Source organism: Aotus nancymaae, unplaced genomic scaffold, assembly GCF_030222135.1.
Source record: "Aotus nancymaae isolate 86718 unplaced genomic scaffold, 86718_ANA_hifiasm-v0.15.2.pri h1tg000064l_1, whole genome shotgun sequence".
NCBI lineage: Eukaryota > Metazoa > Chordata > Mammalia > Primates > Aotidae > Aotus > Aotus nancymaae.
In genome coordinates this window covers 3852501-3870616 of record NW_026988479.1, presented here as the reverse complement: position 1 = coordinate 3870616, position 18116 = coordinate 3852501, and positions in this window count along the sequence as shown.

Genomic DNA, 18116 nt, shown 5'->3' with positions numbered 1-18116 from the left:
ATACCAATTGCTCATCAAATATGTCTTTTGCATATATGTTTTTCCAGTCTGTAGTTTTCTTTTTCATTCTGTTAATGGTGATTCTTTTAGTCTTTGCCAAAGCAAATATCTTTTTCTTTTAATTAAGTTCAACTTATCCATTTTTCCTTCCCTGGATTGTGTTTTGGTGTTGTTTCTAAAAACTAATTATCAGACACAAGGTCATCTAGATTTTCTCCTATGTTGTCTTCCAGTTTTGCAGTTTACATTTAAATATATGATCCATTCTGAGTTTGTTTGTGAAATGTCTGAAGTATAACTTTCTTGCATATTGATGTCCAAGTATTCCAGCACCACTGTTAAAAGGCTATCTTTCTCCATTGAATCATCTTTGCTCTTTTGTTAAAGATCCATTGAATACATTTGTATGGATCTATCTCTGGGCTCTCTATTCTATTCCATTAATATATATGTCAATTGTTTCTCCAATAATACAGTGTCTTGATTACTGTAGTTTTATAGCAAGTTTTAAAATTGAGGTTTGTGTGCCTTACAGCTTTTCTGTTTCTCAAGATTGCATTGGTTTTCTGAGTGTTTTGCTTTTCTATATAAACATTGGAATTAGTTTATCAATATTCACAAGATAGCTTTTAGGCATTTTGACTGACATTCCATTGAATCTACAGATCTAGCTGGGAAAATAGACATCTTAACAGTACTGAGTCTTCCAATCCATAATCACATATTTCTCAGTATATTTAGATCTTCTTTAACATCTTGCATAAGCATTTTATAGATTTCTGTAACTAGGTCCCATGTATATTTTGTTAGATTTATATCTGTTTCTCTTTTTTGGATTCTAATGTAAATGGTATCATAGATTTCATTTCAGATTCCAATTGTTCATTGTAAGTACATAGGAAAATAATTGACTTTTCTATATTGAGCTTGTACCCTGCTACCTTGCTATACCTGTTCATTTAAGGACAGTTTTTAGCTGATTCTCTGGAATTTTGTAGAAAGACAACTATATTATCTATGAATAAAGACAATCTTATTTCTTTCTTCTCAATTTGTCTTTTATTTCCTTTTCTAGTGCAATGTTTAATAGGAGTGGTGAGAGGAGACATCTGCTTTTTTCCTCCTCTTAGGGGAAAAGCGCTGTTTCTCACCATTAATCATAATGATAGATGTAGTTTTTTGTAATTTTTTTTTTCAACTTGAGAAACTTCCCCTGCATTCTTGTTTGCTGAGTTTTTATCATGAATGAGTGCTGGATTTTATTAAATGCATTTTTTATATAATTATATAATTTTTCCTTTTTAACCTGTTGATGTGATGGATTACATTAATTTTTTAATGTTGAACTGGCCTTATACACCTGTAACAAATCCCACTTGGTTGTGTTATATAATTATTTTTATACATAGCCAGATTCAATTTGCTAATATTTTGTCGAACATTTTTGCACCTATGTTTATGAGAGATATTGGTCTGTAATTTTCCTTTCTCGTGTCTTTGTTTGGTTTTATAATTTGAGTAATGCTAGCCCCATAAAATGAGTTATGAAGTGTCACCTCTGCTTCTATTTTCTGGAAGTGATTGTAGTGATTGATATCATTTCGTCTACAAATGCTTGTTAGAATTTACCAGTGAACCCTCTTGAACTGGCACTTTCTTTGTTGAAGGTTAATTATTAATTTTTTTAAATCATCATTGATTATTGTTTTTTTAAAACCAATAATTAATAATTAACCTTCAAAAAAGAAAGCACCAGTTCAAGAGGGTTTAATAATTTAATAAAACCGATAATCAATAGGCTTGGTAATAATATATATTATATATTTAAAACCAAAACAAATAGGCCTGGTTATATTATATATTTATCCTAGTGTGAGTTTTGGTAGTTGATGTCTTTCAAGGCATGAGTCCATTTCACTTAAGTTATCAAATTTTTGCTTAGAGTTGTTCATTATTTTATATACTTTCAATTCCCATAGGATCAGAAAAAATAACTCGTTTCATTTCTGATATTAGTAATGTTTGTCTTCTCTTTTTTTTCTTGGTTAGCCAGGGTAGAGATTTATGACTTTTATTATTCTTTTTAAGGATTCAGATTTCGGTTCCATTATTTTCTCGATTGATTTTCTGTTTTCAATTTTATTGATTTTTGCTTCAATTTTTATTATCTTTTTTCCTCTTGCTTTATAGTTAAGTACTCTTCTTTTGCTAGGAAAGTACTTAAGCAGAAACATAAATTATTGATTTTACATCTTTGTTCTTTTCTAATGTATGCATTTCTACTTCTTCTTGATTAACTGCCCTTCCTAAGGTCTAGTAAAGTCCTTTCCCGTGGACAGTAGGCCTTTGCTATAAATAACACTGAACATGTTTCAAAATGGCCGATTTGCTTTTTCCTCCCTCTAAAAACACAAGAGGATTTTTCTTGAATCTTCATCATGAGAATGTGGTAGGGTTTCTAGAGGTCGAAGGCACAAAAGCATGGGAATACCCTAAGACTTATCCCCTTAGTTTATACTCTCAAACTAGTCCACACTCAGCTTCCATCATCTGAAAGGCAATGAAGTATTGCGATTTTTTTTTTTTTTTTTTTTTTTTTTTTTTTTTTGAGATGGAGTTTCGCTCGTTACCCAGGCTGGAGTGCAATGGTGCGATCTCGGCTCACCGCAACCTCCGCCTCCTGGGTTCAGGCAATTCTCCTGCCTTAGCCTCCTGAAGTATTGTGATTTTAAGAGCTGGGCTCAGAAGCCAGATTTCGTGGTTTTATCTGGAGAGTTGTCAGAATAATTAGCTAAACCAATTATCTAGAAACTTTTAAAAATGATTACCATTTAAGTGGTCCTATCAGTTTATGGCTCCAGTGGCTTTTACTCCAGATAAGCTGATCTTGACTGCAATTTTCTGTATTAACTTGTGTCTCCAGATTTCACAGTGACAGTTTGTCCTGTGACCCCAATTCTTGGATGGGTCTAAGAAAAGTCATTGGTTTTCAGGTTCTTCAGCACTATTATTTAAAGGATGGGAGTGACAGCTTCCAAGCTTTTTATATGGCAGAGCTGCAATGCCAATGCCATGACTCTGTGTGCTTTTTAAAGTCAAGTCAACTACTTGAAAGTTAACTCACTTGTGATTCCATCAGACCAGAAGGGTTATTTTACGTTTTCTGTGGATAGAGTGATGGTATACAAATGACAGGGGAAACTTGAGGCTCTGAATCCCACAGTCAGGGGGCGCTGGTGGAGTTGTTGCTTTTTAGGCTAGAAAAACTTTTTGTTGTGTGGCTAGAAAAACTTTTAAAGATGAAAATAGAGATTAATGTTTTGGAGATGAGCACCTCCATCGGTAGATCCAAGCATGTATGTCACAGAGATAGACACAAGTGAAACAGCTTAATAAAGTTGAAAGATATTTACACAAATAAAATGTTGACTTATCAGTTGCTCTGACATTAATAATGCTTTTAAAAGATCTCTGAAACTAAGTTACAACACTGCACATAAAAGACAGCAGCATGATTCTAGAGATAAGCTTACTGAACACCAACAGTTAATAAGGCAGTAATGACAAAGAATGAGTAGGCTCACAAAAATGATTAGTAACATCATCTAGAAAGTCAATACCAGAAACAATGTATTCTGAACATATTTGAAAAAATAGTCATTAGGCAAAGATATATGAAATTTTTTTGGTTTGTGGAAAAAAGAGTAAAGATGTTTGCAGACTGCATAATCTATTTTCCGGGGCTGATTTATTGCTTCATAAAGTATTTGACACGAAAACTAAAGGAGAGTAGATTCACAATTGTTTAGAACAGTTGTTAACACGCCATCAAATAAATTGGCAAAAATATAGAGACATCTGTATCGATGATGAGAAAGCAATGGTGAAAGAAATACAGGAATAGTGGAAAAGCTGTTGCCAAATTATATTCAAAGACTCACTGTCTTTCATACACCAGCACTGGCAGTTAAGAAAACGTAACATTAGACATAGTTCTAAATAAAGACAAACTGTCACTTTATGCAGATAAAGCCTCTATGCTGCAGAATTTTCAGAGCGAAGGATAACGACATAGGCAAGAAAATCAGACTCCACAACAAAGTCTTCGTAAAGCCTTGTCCTTTACCATTCACCCATTCATACAAGGAATGGGCTCTCTCCTGTAAACACAGACAGTGAGTTTGCAGGGCTGCTAGTCTTCTACAGGGGAATGGATGGTAGCTGGTGGGTACTTTGTGTGTTTGGGAAAGGGAAGCCAGGCAGCCTTCTTTGTAGAGAGATATGTTTCCTCAGACTTCTGCAGGTCTGGAAGGGTCTGGAAGGGAGAAACTCTCCTGTCTGCTTTTGGCTGAAGTCCAAATGGAGGTAAGCACCATTGACCTCCATGCATGTTCAACTCCCCTGTCTCCAGGAGGTGGAACAGGAAACACAAGGAGGGAAACCAAAAGAAAGAAGGCGTTCTGCCGCTGAAGACGGGCATGCTACTCCCCTGCCTTATCTTGTCAGGAGCGAGCACTAGCTGGAGTCAAGAACATTTCAATTTATTCAATCACACATTTGTTTATTTCAGTTCAACAAAGTGAGTACCTACTCTGCGAAACACACTATCTTAGGTGCTGGGGTCCAACTGTGAAAGTACTCCAGTCATGAATCCAAGAATCCCTACAGCCCATAAGCCACAGTAATGCTTTGTCTTAATTTTACCAACTGTAAGAAGAGAGTCCTAGAATGTTTTTTATTACAATGAGTTTCTTTAAGAACAAGTCAAAAGTAATTCAATAGCAGTAGGCATGGTGTGGGTACCTATCATTCCAGCTACTCAGGAGGCTGAGGCAGGAGGATCGCTTGATGTCAGGAGTTTGAAGCCGCAGTGTGCCGTGATTACACCTGTGAATGGCCAGTGCACTCCAGCCTGGGCAACATAGAAAGATCTTGTGTCTGAAAGAATAATAATAATATGATTTTGTTTTATTTTGCTTTATTATTATTATTATTATTTTTTGAAACAGAGTCTTTCTCTGTTCCCCAGACTAGAGTGCAGCGGCACGATCTTGGCTCACTGCAACCTCTGCCTCCCAGGTTCAAGCTATTCTCTTGCCTCAGTCTCCCAAGTAGTTGGAATTACAGGTGTGTGCCACCATACTGCCTGGCTAATTTTTCTAGTTTTGTAGAGACAGGATTTTGCCATGTTGGTCAGGCTGGTCCTGAACTCCTGGCCTTAATTGATCTGCCCACTTCAGCCTCTCAAGGTGCTGGTATTACAGGCATAAGCCACTGCACCCAGCCAATAATCTGATCTTTTTTAATAGGCAAAAGATCTAAACAGACATTTCTTAAAAGAAGACATACATATGGCCAACAGGTATGTAAAAAAATGCTCAACATCACTAACCATTGGAGAAATGCGAATCAAAACTACAATGATTTATCACCTCAACCCAGTGAAAGTGGCTTTTATCAAAAAGACAGGCAATAATAGATGCTGGTGAGGATGTGGAAAAAGGGGAACTCTTCTACACTGCTGGTGGGAATGTAATTTAGTACAGACACTATGGAGAACAGTATGGAGTTTCCTCAAAAAACTAAAATTAGAAATACCATATAATTTAGCAATCCCACTTCTGGGCATATATCCAATAAAAAAGAAAAAGAAAATTAGTATATTGAGGAGATATCTGCATGCTCATGTTTATCATAGCATTATTCATGACAGCCAAGATACAAAGTCAACCTAAGTGTCTATCCACAGATAAAGGAATAAGAAAATGTGATCCATATACACAATGGAATATTATACATCCATTAAAAAGAATGAAATCCTGTCAATTGCAACAACATGATGGAACTAGAGGACGTTATGTTAAATGCAATAAGCCAGGGACAGAAAGACAAATAGCACATGTTCACACTCATATGTGAAAGCTAAAAAAAATTGAACCCATGGATATACAAAGTAGAATGATGGTTACCAAAGGCAGGGTTGTGTGTGGGGGAGGTGGGGTAAGAGGGATTGGTTAATGGGCACAAACATATAATTACATAGAAGGAATAAGATCTAGAGTTTGGTAGCACAATAGGGTGACTATAGATAACAATAACTTACTCATATTTCAAAAAACATAAAAGAGTGAAATTGGAATATTCCTAACACAAGAATGATAAATGCTTGAGTTAATAGATATCCTATTGCCCTGACTTGATCATTACATATTGTATACTTGTATCAAACTATCACACGTGGCAGAGTGTGGTGACTCATGACTGAAATCTCAGCACTTTGGGAGGCTGAAGCAGGCAGATCACCTGAGGTCAGGAGTTTGAAACCAGCCTGACCAACATGACGAAACCCCATCTCTACTAAAACTACAAAAATTAGCTGGGCATGGTGACAGGCACCTGTAATCCTAGCTATTCAGGAGGCTGAGGCAGGAGAATTGTTTGAAACCAGGAGGCGGAGGCAGTGAGCCAAGATTGTGCCATGGCACTCCAGCCTGGGTGACAGAGACTCCATCTCAAAAAAACACACGTGCCCCATAAATATATACAATTATTAAGTAATAAAAAAAAACTACAAGTTAAAAAAAGAGTAAGTTAAAAGGGAAAATAATTCCCTCTTGTTTCTTAAAAAGGAATTAACTAAATATGGGAAAACTGTATAAGTTTTTAATTATTAACTAAATATCCCTCAAATATACGTAACTCAATTCAACTGAGATTTGTTGGCTAAACCTCATGTGGCACCTGCCTTAAAGTTAACCTCATAAAACCCTTCATCAAGCATCCTCACAACACACATTTACTTCCACAAGTATTGACTGATACATTATCCCTATTTTCCCCAAAGCTTGACCGTGTCCTCTAGTTCCATTCATGTTGTTGTGCCCATTTACCAATCCCTCTTACCCCGCCTCCCCATACACAACCCTGCCTTTGGTAACCATCATTCTACTTTGTGTCTTCATGGGTTCAACATTTTTTAGCTTTCACATGTAAGTGTGAACATGCGATATTTGTCTTTCTGTTCCTGGCTTATTCCATTTAACATAATGTCCTCTAGTTCCATTCATGTTGTTGCAAATGACAGGATTTCATTCGTTTTAATGGATGTATAATATTCCATTGTGTATATGGATCACATTTTCTTTATTCCTTCATCTGTTGAAGGACAATTATGTTGACTTTATATCTTGGCTGTCATGAATAGTGCAACGCACTCACAACACACATTTACTTCCAAGAATCACTGATGAATAAGGCTGATTTTTACTGACATTTTTATGGAGTGATGGAATAATAGTGGTTTACATCCCACATAATGTAGCAAAACATTCTAAACATCGTCTTCAAAAATCAGTGCTGAATATCTTCCATTTTCCCTTCAGATCCTATCTCTCTCCATCATTCTCCAACCTGTCTGTGCCTTAGGAGGTTGACCTGCATCGACTACGTAATTGGAATTCTTGTCTGTGGTCAATGGCAGACTACAGCAGGAACAAATAGCAGAGTAAGAGGCTGAGATCCCCTGGCCTATACCCTGCAAGGTTGTCCTGTGTTGTCTTCATCCCACCACAGAGTTTTTATACCTGGTAGGCAGCCTTCTCATCACATGCCTTGCTGACTCTAGCTTTTGAACAAGTCCTGCCCTTCAGATCTAGGAATGACAATGATGTCTTTTTCTTATTAGTTCAGGGATTCTGCAGTACCTCTCATAGTTTTCCTACATCTACCTTTACAGTCCTTTTATTAAACTCTCTTCAAATTACCCTAATTTGGATGTACCATCTTTTCTTTGCCAGAACTATTGACTGATACAATATCCCTATTTCTCCCAAAGCTTGGCCATCTAAGGGACTTGTCACACCTCTGTGTATCTCTTAGCCTCTCCCATTCCATCCCCATATAGCTCTTCTCAGAGTATGCACCATATGCTGACCCCAATCTGCACAACCAAAAGTCCATCCAGAAGGTTCAACAAAATAAACTCTGATTATTAGCTTAAGATACAACTGTAGCCTCTCCCTTAAACCTTGTTCTGGGAAGACGCAATGTATTTTACTGCGGTTTCTTCTGATTAAGGAGACTAATATTTTCTTGTGGCACTTAGGGTCTCCCCCACTCACAGTCTGCTCACCTTCCAACTCTCCCACTCTCGTACAGGGTGGAGTGTGTGACTATTTCTGAATGTCTGCTTACTGTCTGGCCCTGCCTGGATAGGTTCAACAAAACCTTCAGAAGTGTGAACTGGGGAACGTATACCTGTCATGCAGCCAGGGTGGACAGCACCTGGATTTGAGGGGGAGGAGGAGAGCGGGGTTTGGAGCCAGGCTCCCTGTTGCGCTTTTTCCTTCTGACACTTTAGTGCCTTACCAGTGTTCCCAACTCACATCTATGTGCAGCATTGAAGGAAATACCTTTCCTCCAGATTTCTAACTCCTACAAATGTAGAAAGTTGGTAATGTAAAGAGTCTAGTGCACTCTGTCATAAAATGTGTTGCATCCTCACCCTAACTTCTTGCCATAACCAAGCCAATAGGATAGGATATTTCAAACTCCCAAAGTCCAAAGCAGGCTTAATTTGATTGTGGATTTGTTCTATCTATACTGGCTCTTCCAGATGTATGTTTTTGATGATCACCAAGGGCCTGATAACAGCATGTCAGGGGTGTGATCGCTGACAAAGGTCTTGGACTAGTGGTGAAGAGCAAGCCAATTCCAAGTCTCTTCCAGCATCTTGCTCCACAAGTGGTTCAGATACAAGATGCTGAGTCATATATCCAGGGCATTTGTTGAGTCAGCCATGTGGCTACATATAACTGAGAATTCTGTTGGCTGGTGACATCTGCTAAGGTTTGCAAGCACTGTTTAGCCACTTGTCACCCCTATACTAACCTGCTTTAGTTGATCTCAATTTTTGAAACTGTGTTGCCCAGCACCTTCTTGCAAGTCTTGCTGCTCATGTTTCCCCAATCTAAACATATGTGCAGAGCAAATCTCTGTTTCCTGTTGACAAGCTTCTCAAACAAACTGGATAATTGGAACAAGCATCTCTCACAGCTTCTGCTGCATTATCTCTAAACATTATGTTATAAACACAGTCCCTTATGCAAGTCCTTAAAACAGAACCTATAAACTCCCCTTCGTCTCTCTGCTTCCAGGACTTGCAATCTGCATGTCTCTGAATGTTTTAACCATGACTCAGAGCCATCTGCCCTGACTACCACAACACCTCTTGAAAACCATAGGAGTTTATTTTCTGGTACCAAGTACCAGATTTATGGTTCTATTCATGGTTCCACAGCTAGCTTGATGGTTTACCCAACTGCTGGGCATTTTAATAGAGGATTCCAGGTCTCTCTTGCCTTCGGATATTAGTTGACTGATTAATGATTATTAGGGAAATCCCAAGTCTTACCAGAGAAGCACCGTTGATGTGTGTGTCTTTAGGACTAAGTTCAGAGACTCAGATTCCATTCATGACACTTAAGAGCCAAGTGGCCAGTCTCTTTCTGACTGGTCTCTTAGCTTTTCTGAGCCTCAGTTTACTTATCAAAAAATGAAAAAGCAACCAGGTGCGGTGGTGGCTCAGGACTGTAAACCCAGCATTTTGGGAGGCCAAGGCAGCCAGATAGCTTGAGCTTAGTAATTCACGGCCATCTTGGGGCATGGTGAAACCTTGTCTCTACCAAAAACACAATAAAATTAGTCAGGCATGGTGGTGTGCACCTGCAGTCGCAGCTACTCAGGAGGCTGAGGGGAGAGGAATGCTTGAGCCCAGGAGGCACAGGTTGCAGTGAGCTGTGATTGCACGACTGCACTGCACTCCAGCCTGGTTGATAAAGTGAGATCCTGTCTCAAAAAAAAAAAAAACAAAACCAAAAAAAAAACGCAGACAGAACTAAATCAGGGAAGATAAACAATCGTCATGGTATGTGGCATTTCTATTTGAGTAGTAATAGTTATCCATAATAATATATTGAGAAAGATTTGAGAGTCAAGTTCAGGCTTGGTGAAAACTATTGGAGTGGAAGGGTCAGTAGCCATGCTGTGTATTTACCTCCCCCTGGACTAGATTATTTCTAAATCCCCCTTCAAAGCAAAAATATGAGGGTACCAAAGATTTTTTCAATATCTGACCCAAAGCCAAGAGCCCACTGGTCCATCTGCAGATGGGCCTATTAACTAATAAGCCATTTTGCATTTACTGGTCTGGAGAATACAGAGATACCAGCCAAGAGATCAGGCAGCACTATCCTAATCACTGTATAATCCCTTCCAGGGAGGGATGTTTTTACCCTTGTCAGTATCTATGAATAGCAATCATATCTATCCTTTTGCGGTTATAGTAAACATAACCGCATGACAACTATATTATTTGGCATGTTAGAAATGGATACAAACTATACTTTTATACTTGAAATATAGGGATTGATGTCTGCAAAGAGATTGTGTGCTTTCATTTAAAACCGCGATTTTAAATGCACTTATTCTTTAACATTAATGGTAAAATACTAAGCCCAAAATAACTACTTCTTAATTTTTGTCCTTTTTTTCTTCTAGTAAAACATATGTACAATATGTGAAATATTTTACCCTGGACTGTAAAGAGGAAGGGTGTAACTAACATTTCCTTTTCAGTCTGAAAATTTACAGGAATGCACTAGGACATCTGTATGGAATTAGCAGAGCTGATTCTATAGATTCATGTGACTCGCTAGTTCTAGTTTCTGTGCTTTTGAGACCAGCTTTTTTTCTTTAATAAAAATAAGACTTGTCTACATTATGGGTAACATAATTAAACCAGGATAATACAAATTTGTTTAAATATAAACTGCAAACCATCAAGTTGCTTCATATGTTTGCATTCACTTATAAAATATGATCTCCCGAGATATCTTTCATTGGGCTAAACACCAAAACAAGCAAACAGAGTCTGAAAAATAAAAAGACAGCATTCTGGGATTTCAAAGTTGACAAATTAAGCGTTCCTATGTAATAAAATGATTTCATCTTGGAATTCTCCTTTACTATTTAGTTTATGAACTCTACGTGATCCAAGCTTACATTTCATAAAAGTGTAAATATATTTAACATAGATTACTTTTGCGTCATTACTCATGCTATTAGATTTTAAACCTTGAACCATAAGTCCTTGTGTGACTCCATTGGAAAATCCCTCCTGGTGTTACCGTTTTTTTTTTTTTTTTTTTTACACACAGGGCTTGTTTACTTATTTTTTCACTTTTTAACAAATTGAAGTTCCAATGTGTTACAGCAGCTTTTACATTTGTCTAGATAAGCCACAGAAAAGACTAACATAATTTAGGAAAAAACCACAGAAGATAGTGCATGGTATCAGAATTCATGAGAAAGAGAATAGTGGATTGTTTTTTAATGTTCAAACCAAGCCATTCATCCAAAATGACAGATAAGCTCTCTTACATCATTAAAAAAATATGATCATATAAATACACGTATAAGAAGTAATCTATAAGCAAGTGCAAACTACAGTCTTAGGAAAGGTTTTTTTTTTTTTTTCACCCTTCCTCTAAGTCTTTTATGTTTTTGAGTTCTAAAAAAAAAAACAAAAACAAAAAAACCAAACAAAAAAACAAAACACAACCAGAAGAACTGATGAGAGGAAGACAAAGCCCCAGTATCAGCCAGAGACCCAGTCACATGGGGTGAGGCACAGGTCGGGCCTAGCTGGATCTGTGGAGCAAGATGGTGGGAAGTCCCGAGGCCTTTGGGCTGGTGGGGTCTGCGGAAGGAGAGGAGGTCACTTAAAAATATACATATACTGTATACATCTATACAAAGTGTCCTGCGTTGGGGGAGTGGGACGAGATCATGGGAGCTGGCCCATTTTCTCCTTGGACCAGCCTCCTCACAGGCTCACTGGTTTGGCCGGCACAGGGACCCCTGCAGCTGGCTTTTTCTGTGGAGCAAGGGGAAGGTAACAATTTAGTTCCAATCCAAGGAGGGCAGAGATCGGCAGAAAACCCTTTTTATGTTGTTGTTGTTGTTTGTCTGAGTGTTTAGGATAGTGAGAAAATACAAAGTAAAGAAATTAGGCTATATAGATAATATAGAGTAGATACATTTTTAGATGCATTTTTCTAGAGAAAGAAGAAAAGTTGTGTTCTAGGTAAAGCGACACATACAGAAGTTTAGAGATGTGACAGTAATAATGTGACTGTAGAGATTCATGTTAGTGATTAATGATGATGATGATGATGGCTATAATTGAACAGTAATCTTCAGGACTAGAGAAAAATCTGATTTGTTTCACAGAGCAGAAAATCTAAGCCAAGGGAATTCCCAAATAAGAGATGTGATAGTCAGCATCTTTTAATACAATCCAAAAAGTTAGGGTTTTATTTTAGAAGCTGTAAAGCTCATCTCTGTACTGGGAGTGAGGAATATAACTTGTTTAATCTGGTTCTCTATAAAAATGTATCTATATGAACGTGGGACTTACTATGAAAGGAGGGTTGCTGAGGAGGCTAGGTAGAGTAACCAATTTGGGGAAAAGTGAATTTGAAATAAAGCCAAAAATGGAAAGTTAAGAAAGTGAAAACTCTGCAAAGCAATGTTTATGCAAGACAGAGAAAAAGTAGAGAAGCACTTAGGTTGTCACTCTAGGGCAATCAATGATGGTCTGTTTTTATATCAGTTTCAAGGTCATCATAAAAAGTCATTTCATGAAAGAAGGTCACAGTGTTTCAAAATCATTTTTTCAATAACAAAATAAACAAATCAACACTAAAGATCGCAGCCAGGTCTACTTTGTTCTTTTGAAATGCTAAAATAATTAAATTTTAACAATTATTCAATAAAACTTAAAAATTATCAACTTAGCCATAAACATCACTAAAAAGGTATAGGTGAAAATATAAGAAAAAATTTACAGAAAAAGGATTTTACCTGTTTTATATATTCAGGAAAAACAGACTTTCAAGAAACAAGTTCATTTAGAATGAACATGTTCTAACAGAGTTGCTTACATTTCTTTTCTTAGTGAAAAGGGAGCCCTTCTACATTTGAAAAGGAAAATCTTCTTATTTATAAAAGGCTTCCTCATCCAAGAATCTTAAATGTACTATTGCAATTGGCTTCAAAAAATCTACCCCATAAATTGCTTAATATAGTTTAAAGATGGGAAATTTGAAACCAAAGGACTCTACTTTCCTGAGATTTTCCCTATTTCAGAGGGATGAAGGAAAGGGAGACAGAAATAAAAAGAAAATGAAAGTTGTGAAAAAGAAATTAAAACAAATCCATAATAAAAACCTTGAGGAAAAGTTAAAGATGTAAGTCTCTTATCACTTGCATGTATTTTACATTTTCCTAAGGAAATAAAATTTATTGAATCAACTGAGAAATTTGATGGTGGAAAAAGGCAAAAGTTGCTTATTATTCATTTGTTCTTTTTCAGTATATAATGAGGTCTTTTATTGCATTTACGTGGTTCAGAAAAAATGAAATAAATTTCCTGCATATTGTGCTAGTTTAATAACCAAAAACTGGTTTAGAAAAGGTGTGCAAAGATAAAATAATATAAAACTGTAGTATTTTAAAGTTTTTTCATAAGACAAAAGATTTGGCTTCTTTAAATAAATTAGATGACTTAGAAAGTAGAAAATATGCATTTTCATGATGAATGTTTTAGTAATACCACAGTTAAAGTTATAATATATGCCAATGTTGAAGAAGATTAATGTATCCTTAAAAATCTTACTCTTGCTTCTACCAGTTATAGGAAGAGGTTAAAACAGAAATTTCTTGTGTTTCCTTTAACAGTAAAATTCAACAGTTCAATATTTGGAGAGTGATAATAATGACTATATTCATATTCAATGTAATTACTTAAATTCTGGATGGAAGGATTATTCCACATTAGAAAGTCTTTTCATATAGTACTTATCAAATACACAAAATTGAAAAGACTATGATTTTTCATTCAATGATCACTGCTTATTTTTAAAGTACCCCTAAAAAAGTAGAAATACATCCTTAACTATAGTTACAAAATCAGTCAACTTAAATTTTTTATTTAATAGTGAAATAACATAAGTAAGCTTATTAAATTTTTAATTTTCCATTGGTATTATTAAATAAATAGCAAAAGTATCATACCTGTTATATATTGCTCTAGTATTTAGTGCCATTTTAATAACATAAAACCAGAAACTTAAAAATTATCTTTTAGAAATGAAAAACAGGGCTAGGTGCTGTGGCTCACACCTGTAATCCCAGAGCTTCGGGATGCCAAGGTGGGCTGATCACATGACATCAGGAGTTTTAGACCAGCCTGGTCAACATGATGAAACCCCATTTCTACTAAAAATACAAAAATTAGCCGTGCATGGTGGCAGGTGCCTGTAATCCCAGCTACTTGGGAGGCTGAGACAGACGAATTGTTTGAACCTGGGAGGCAGAGGTTGCAGTGAACCGAGATCATGCCATTGCACTCCAGCCTGGGCAACAAAAGTGAAACTCCATCTCAAAAAATTAAAAAAAAAAACAGAAATGAAAAGCAATGAATTATTGGCAGTATCTAAAAATTAAATGTAAAATGTATTCCTCAATGGCGAGATGTTTGATAAACAAGATATATAGAATTATTTATAATTAAATAAGAATTATTTTATTTAAAAAACAGATTGATAATATTCAGACATGTCAAAAAGGAAATATTCTTAGAAAATTGTTAAAAAGTTTTGCTCAAAAAATATATTTGAAAGATAGCAGAAAACTTTCATGAACAATAATAAATACTAACAAGTGAAGAGATATTTTCTCATACTGGAATGAGGAGAATAAATTTTATAAAGATGCTAATTCATTCAAAATTATTTGCTGGAATAATGCAATTTTTATAGAAGTCAATGCAATTCTCAAGCTCATCCAGAATGATAAATAGATAGAATTAGTGCAGTGGGCATTTATTCTTTGGGTTCACCCAGAGTTCATTTTCTTCCTGTTGTTTTACTGTTTTTGCTCCTCCCACAAATAGCTTATATACTCCAAGGGAAGCTCACTTCACCTAGGCTAGCAGTAGTCCACAACTGGCTTAAACCAATCAGCTACTCCCAATTGCTTTCCAGAGTGATTGTTTCAGGAAAAGTTCTGTGGTGTAGTTCAGAAGAATGCACATTTTACTAGGTGCTTCCGAGGAGAAACAGAAAAAGTCCTTACTCTTCTTTAGATGTTAGTTAGCTGGGATATTCTCTCCTGACTCTCTGCTGGGCAGAGCCATCCTCTAGAACAGCGCCTGACACCAAGTAGACTTTCACAAAGGTGTTGTCTCAACTGATTAGAACACTGTTGCCCTTCCAGTGAAGCTATCCAAAAGGAAATGTGAGCACACATCAGGAGAAATCCTAGAGAGACAATAAGCCTTCAAACAACGCCTTTCAACCCCTCTATAGTGGACGTTTGTTGTTTCGGCCTGTTCAACATATTTTTGAACTCCTTTGGATTTTGCTAGTCCCCTAAGTTATGAATCTTGCCTTGCCAATATAGAAACAAAACTACCTTTCCTTAGTTCTTTGCCTCAAGCATAAAGAAACATGACTTCGTTTCTGCAATCATACACAGCCATAAGATGACTGAGTTGGAATAGAAGTGCATGAGGAAACAGGAAAGGGTGGGATATCTCTTCAGAGGGTAGCAATAGAGTTAAGTATAGAGTAGTCAAATAGAGGTAGCCTGGTCTGAAGGTGGCAGTGTTGAAGAAAATCAGTAGCTTTGAAAAATGATTCTGGCAGATATTTTTTGAGCCTCAGCCTTCGTTCCCCAAGTCCTTCCAATGATTTTGTATGCTTTCTCCTATCCTTCAATAAACACCTTACTGATGAAACAAGTACGGTGAATTCTGTTGCCTACTGCTTAGAACCACTACAGATACACAGCCTTACTTCTGTGTTCTGGTATTTTTTAACTCACTATTGGCTACAAGTTCTGTTACTTACAAGCTAGCTGATTCCATGGTAGCAAAGACAACCTGGAAAAAAAAGATTAAGGAAAACTAGAACTAGTGCCAGCAGGTATTAAACATATTATAAGTACCTGAAAATATTACCCAGGAAGGGAATATAATCAGAAGAAATCAGTTGCCAGGTCCATTCAGGAGCAAGCAAGTGACTGAAATTGGTAAATAAGGAGTTGGGAAGAAAGTAAGAATGGAGTGTTATAAGAATACAGTCAGGAGCGTTTTACGAGGAGGAGGAAGTAATTAATTATTTCAAAGATTGGGATTGAGTTAAATGAAATGTTTAAATGGCTATGAGTAAAATGAATACAGAATCACATCCACTGAATTTGGCAACTTAGCATTCATTTTTTGACCCAGAAAATGAATACTTTTTGCCTCCTGATCAACAGAAACTTCAGTTGGCATAGGCTTAAAAAGAAATAGGGGGCCTCTGACTTGGTTGCAGCTTCAGCAGAGCTCTGAACCCACAGGCTCCTCTGGGTTCACCACCACTAGTTCTCCCTGAGGAACAGTCAGTCAGGAAGTGGCACTGCAGCCATGGCTTTTGAAGATAGAAAAGACACTGGTGGAACTAGGGGTGACAACTCACCAAACTAGAATTATCTAACCAATGGCAAGGTAAAATCCTTGGAGAAGGTGTGTGGTGACTTGATTAGAGGCACACAGGAAAAACTTAAAGTGAAGGGACAGATTCAGATGTCTACCAATACTCAAAGAATCACTACAAGAAAAATGTCTTATGGTGAATGCTCTAACCATTGGAATTGTTTCCAGATGAGACTCCCCAAGCACTCACTAACTTTAACAGTTCCTTGGACACTAAGCAGATTACTTCATCAGTCTTGAGCCAGGAGTAGAAGTTGAGGTCTTCATTGCAGATACTTAAGTCAACTAGCTTAATAAATTGATATCAGTAGCTAAACAAATAAACAGAGGATGAGATAGTAACAGCAGCACAAGGTCCCAAAGAATTATCACAAAAACTAGAATGAGACACAAAGGTTAAAGAAAATTGTTTATTTAAGATAATAGATAACTTAAGAATGCTGGTGTGCTGAAAAAGAAAAAGAATGCTGGTGTACTGAAGAGCTTGAAGCGTGAAGTCATTCCTTAACCTGGAGGTGATGTGATCCAAAGGATTAAGTAGAGGATTTGGCCTCTGGGTAGAAAATGGACATTTCTTTCCATTAGCAAGAGTTGAAGCAAAGAAGTTCAAGTAGAGACAGATTACTAGATTGGGTAGTGAGAAAATGAAGGTGCTCTCTTAGTATATACATACATAATTTTTTTGGAAGAAATTGGCCTACATGATTGTTGAGGCTGTCTAGGTAAGTTGGAAATTCACAGGACAGGATCAGTAAGGCAGGCTGAAACACCATGGCAAGAATTGAAGCTCTGGTCCACAGGAGGAATTCCTTCTTCCTCAAGGAAATCTCAGTTCTACTCTTAAAGCCTTTCAAGTTGGATCAGACCCACCTGGATTAGCAAGCATAATCTTCTTTCACTGAAAGTGAGCTGATTATAAGTATTAATCAAGTCTACAAAATACCTTTATAGTAACACACAGATTACTGATTGAATAAGAGCCAAATTGACACACAAAATTCCCCATCACATTAAACAACAAATAGCATCAAAAATGATAAAATACCTAGGTTTAATTAAACAAAATATATTCAAGATCTCTACACTGAAAATGATATTACTAGGAAAAATTAATGAAGATATAAAGAAATAAATTTTCCATGTCCATGTGTTGTCAGACTCAAAGACTCAATACTGATAAATTTCTACTCTTCAAAACTTGGGCAACAAATTCAGTGCAAGCCCAGTCAAAATCTCAGCAGACCTTTCTCTAGAATTTGATAAACTGGTTCTAAAGATGAAATGTAACAAAACTTAAGTAGCCAAAACGGTTTTGAAAGAGAACAAAGTGAACCCTAATTGCTTTTAAGACTTACTATAAGGCTTCAGTAATCAAGACAATGTGGTATTGATCTTTGATAAAGCTGTCAAAGCCATTCACTAGGGAAAGGAAAGTCCTTTCAACGAACAGTGCTGAAACTGATATATATGGTCAGATATATCTATGGATGTCTATAGCGATCTCTATATATCT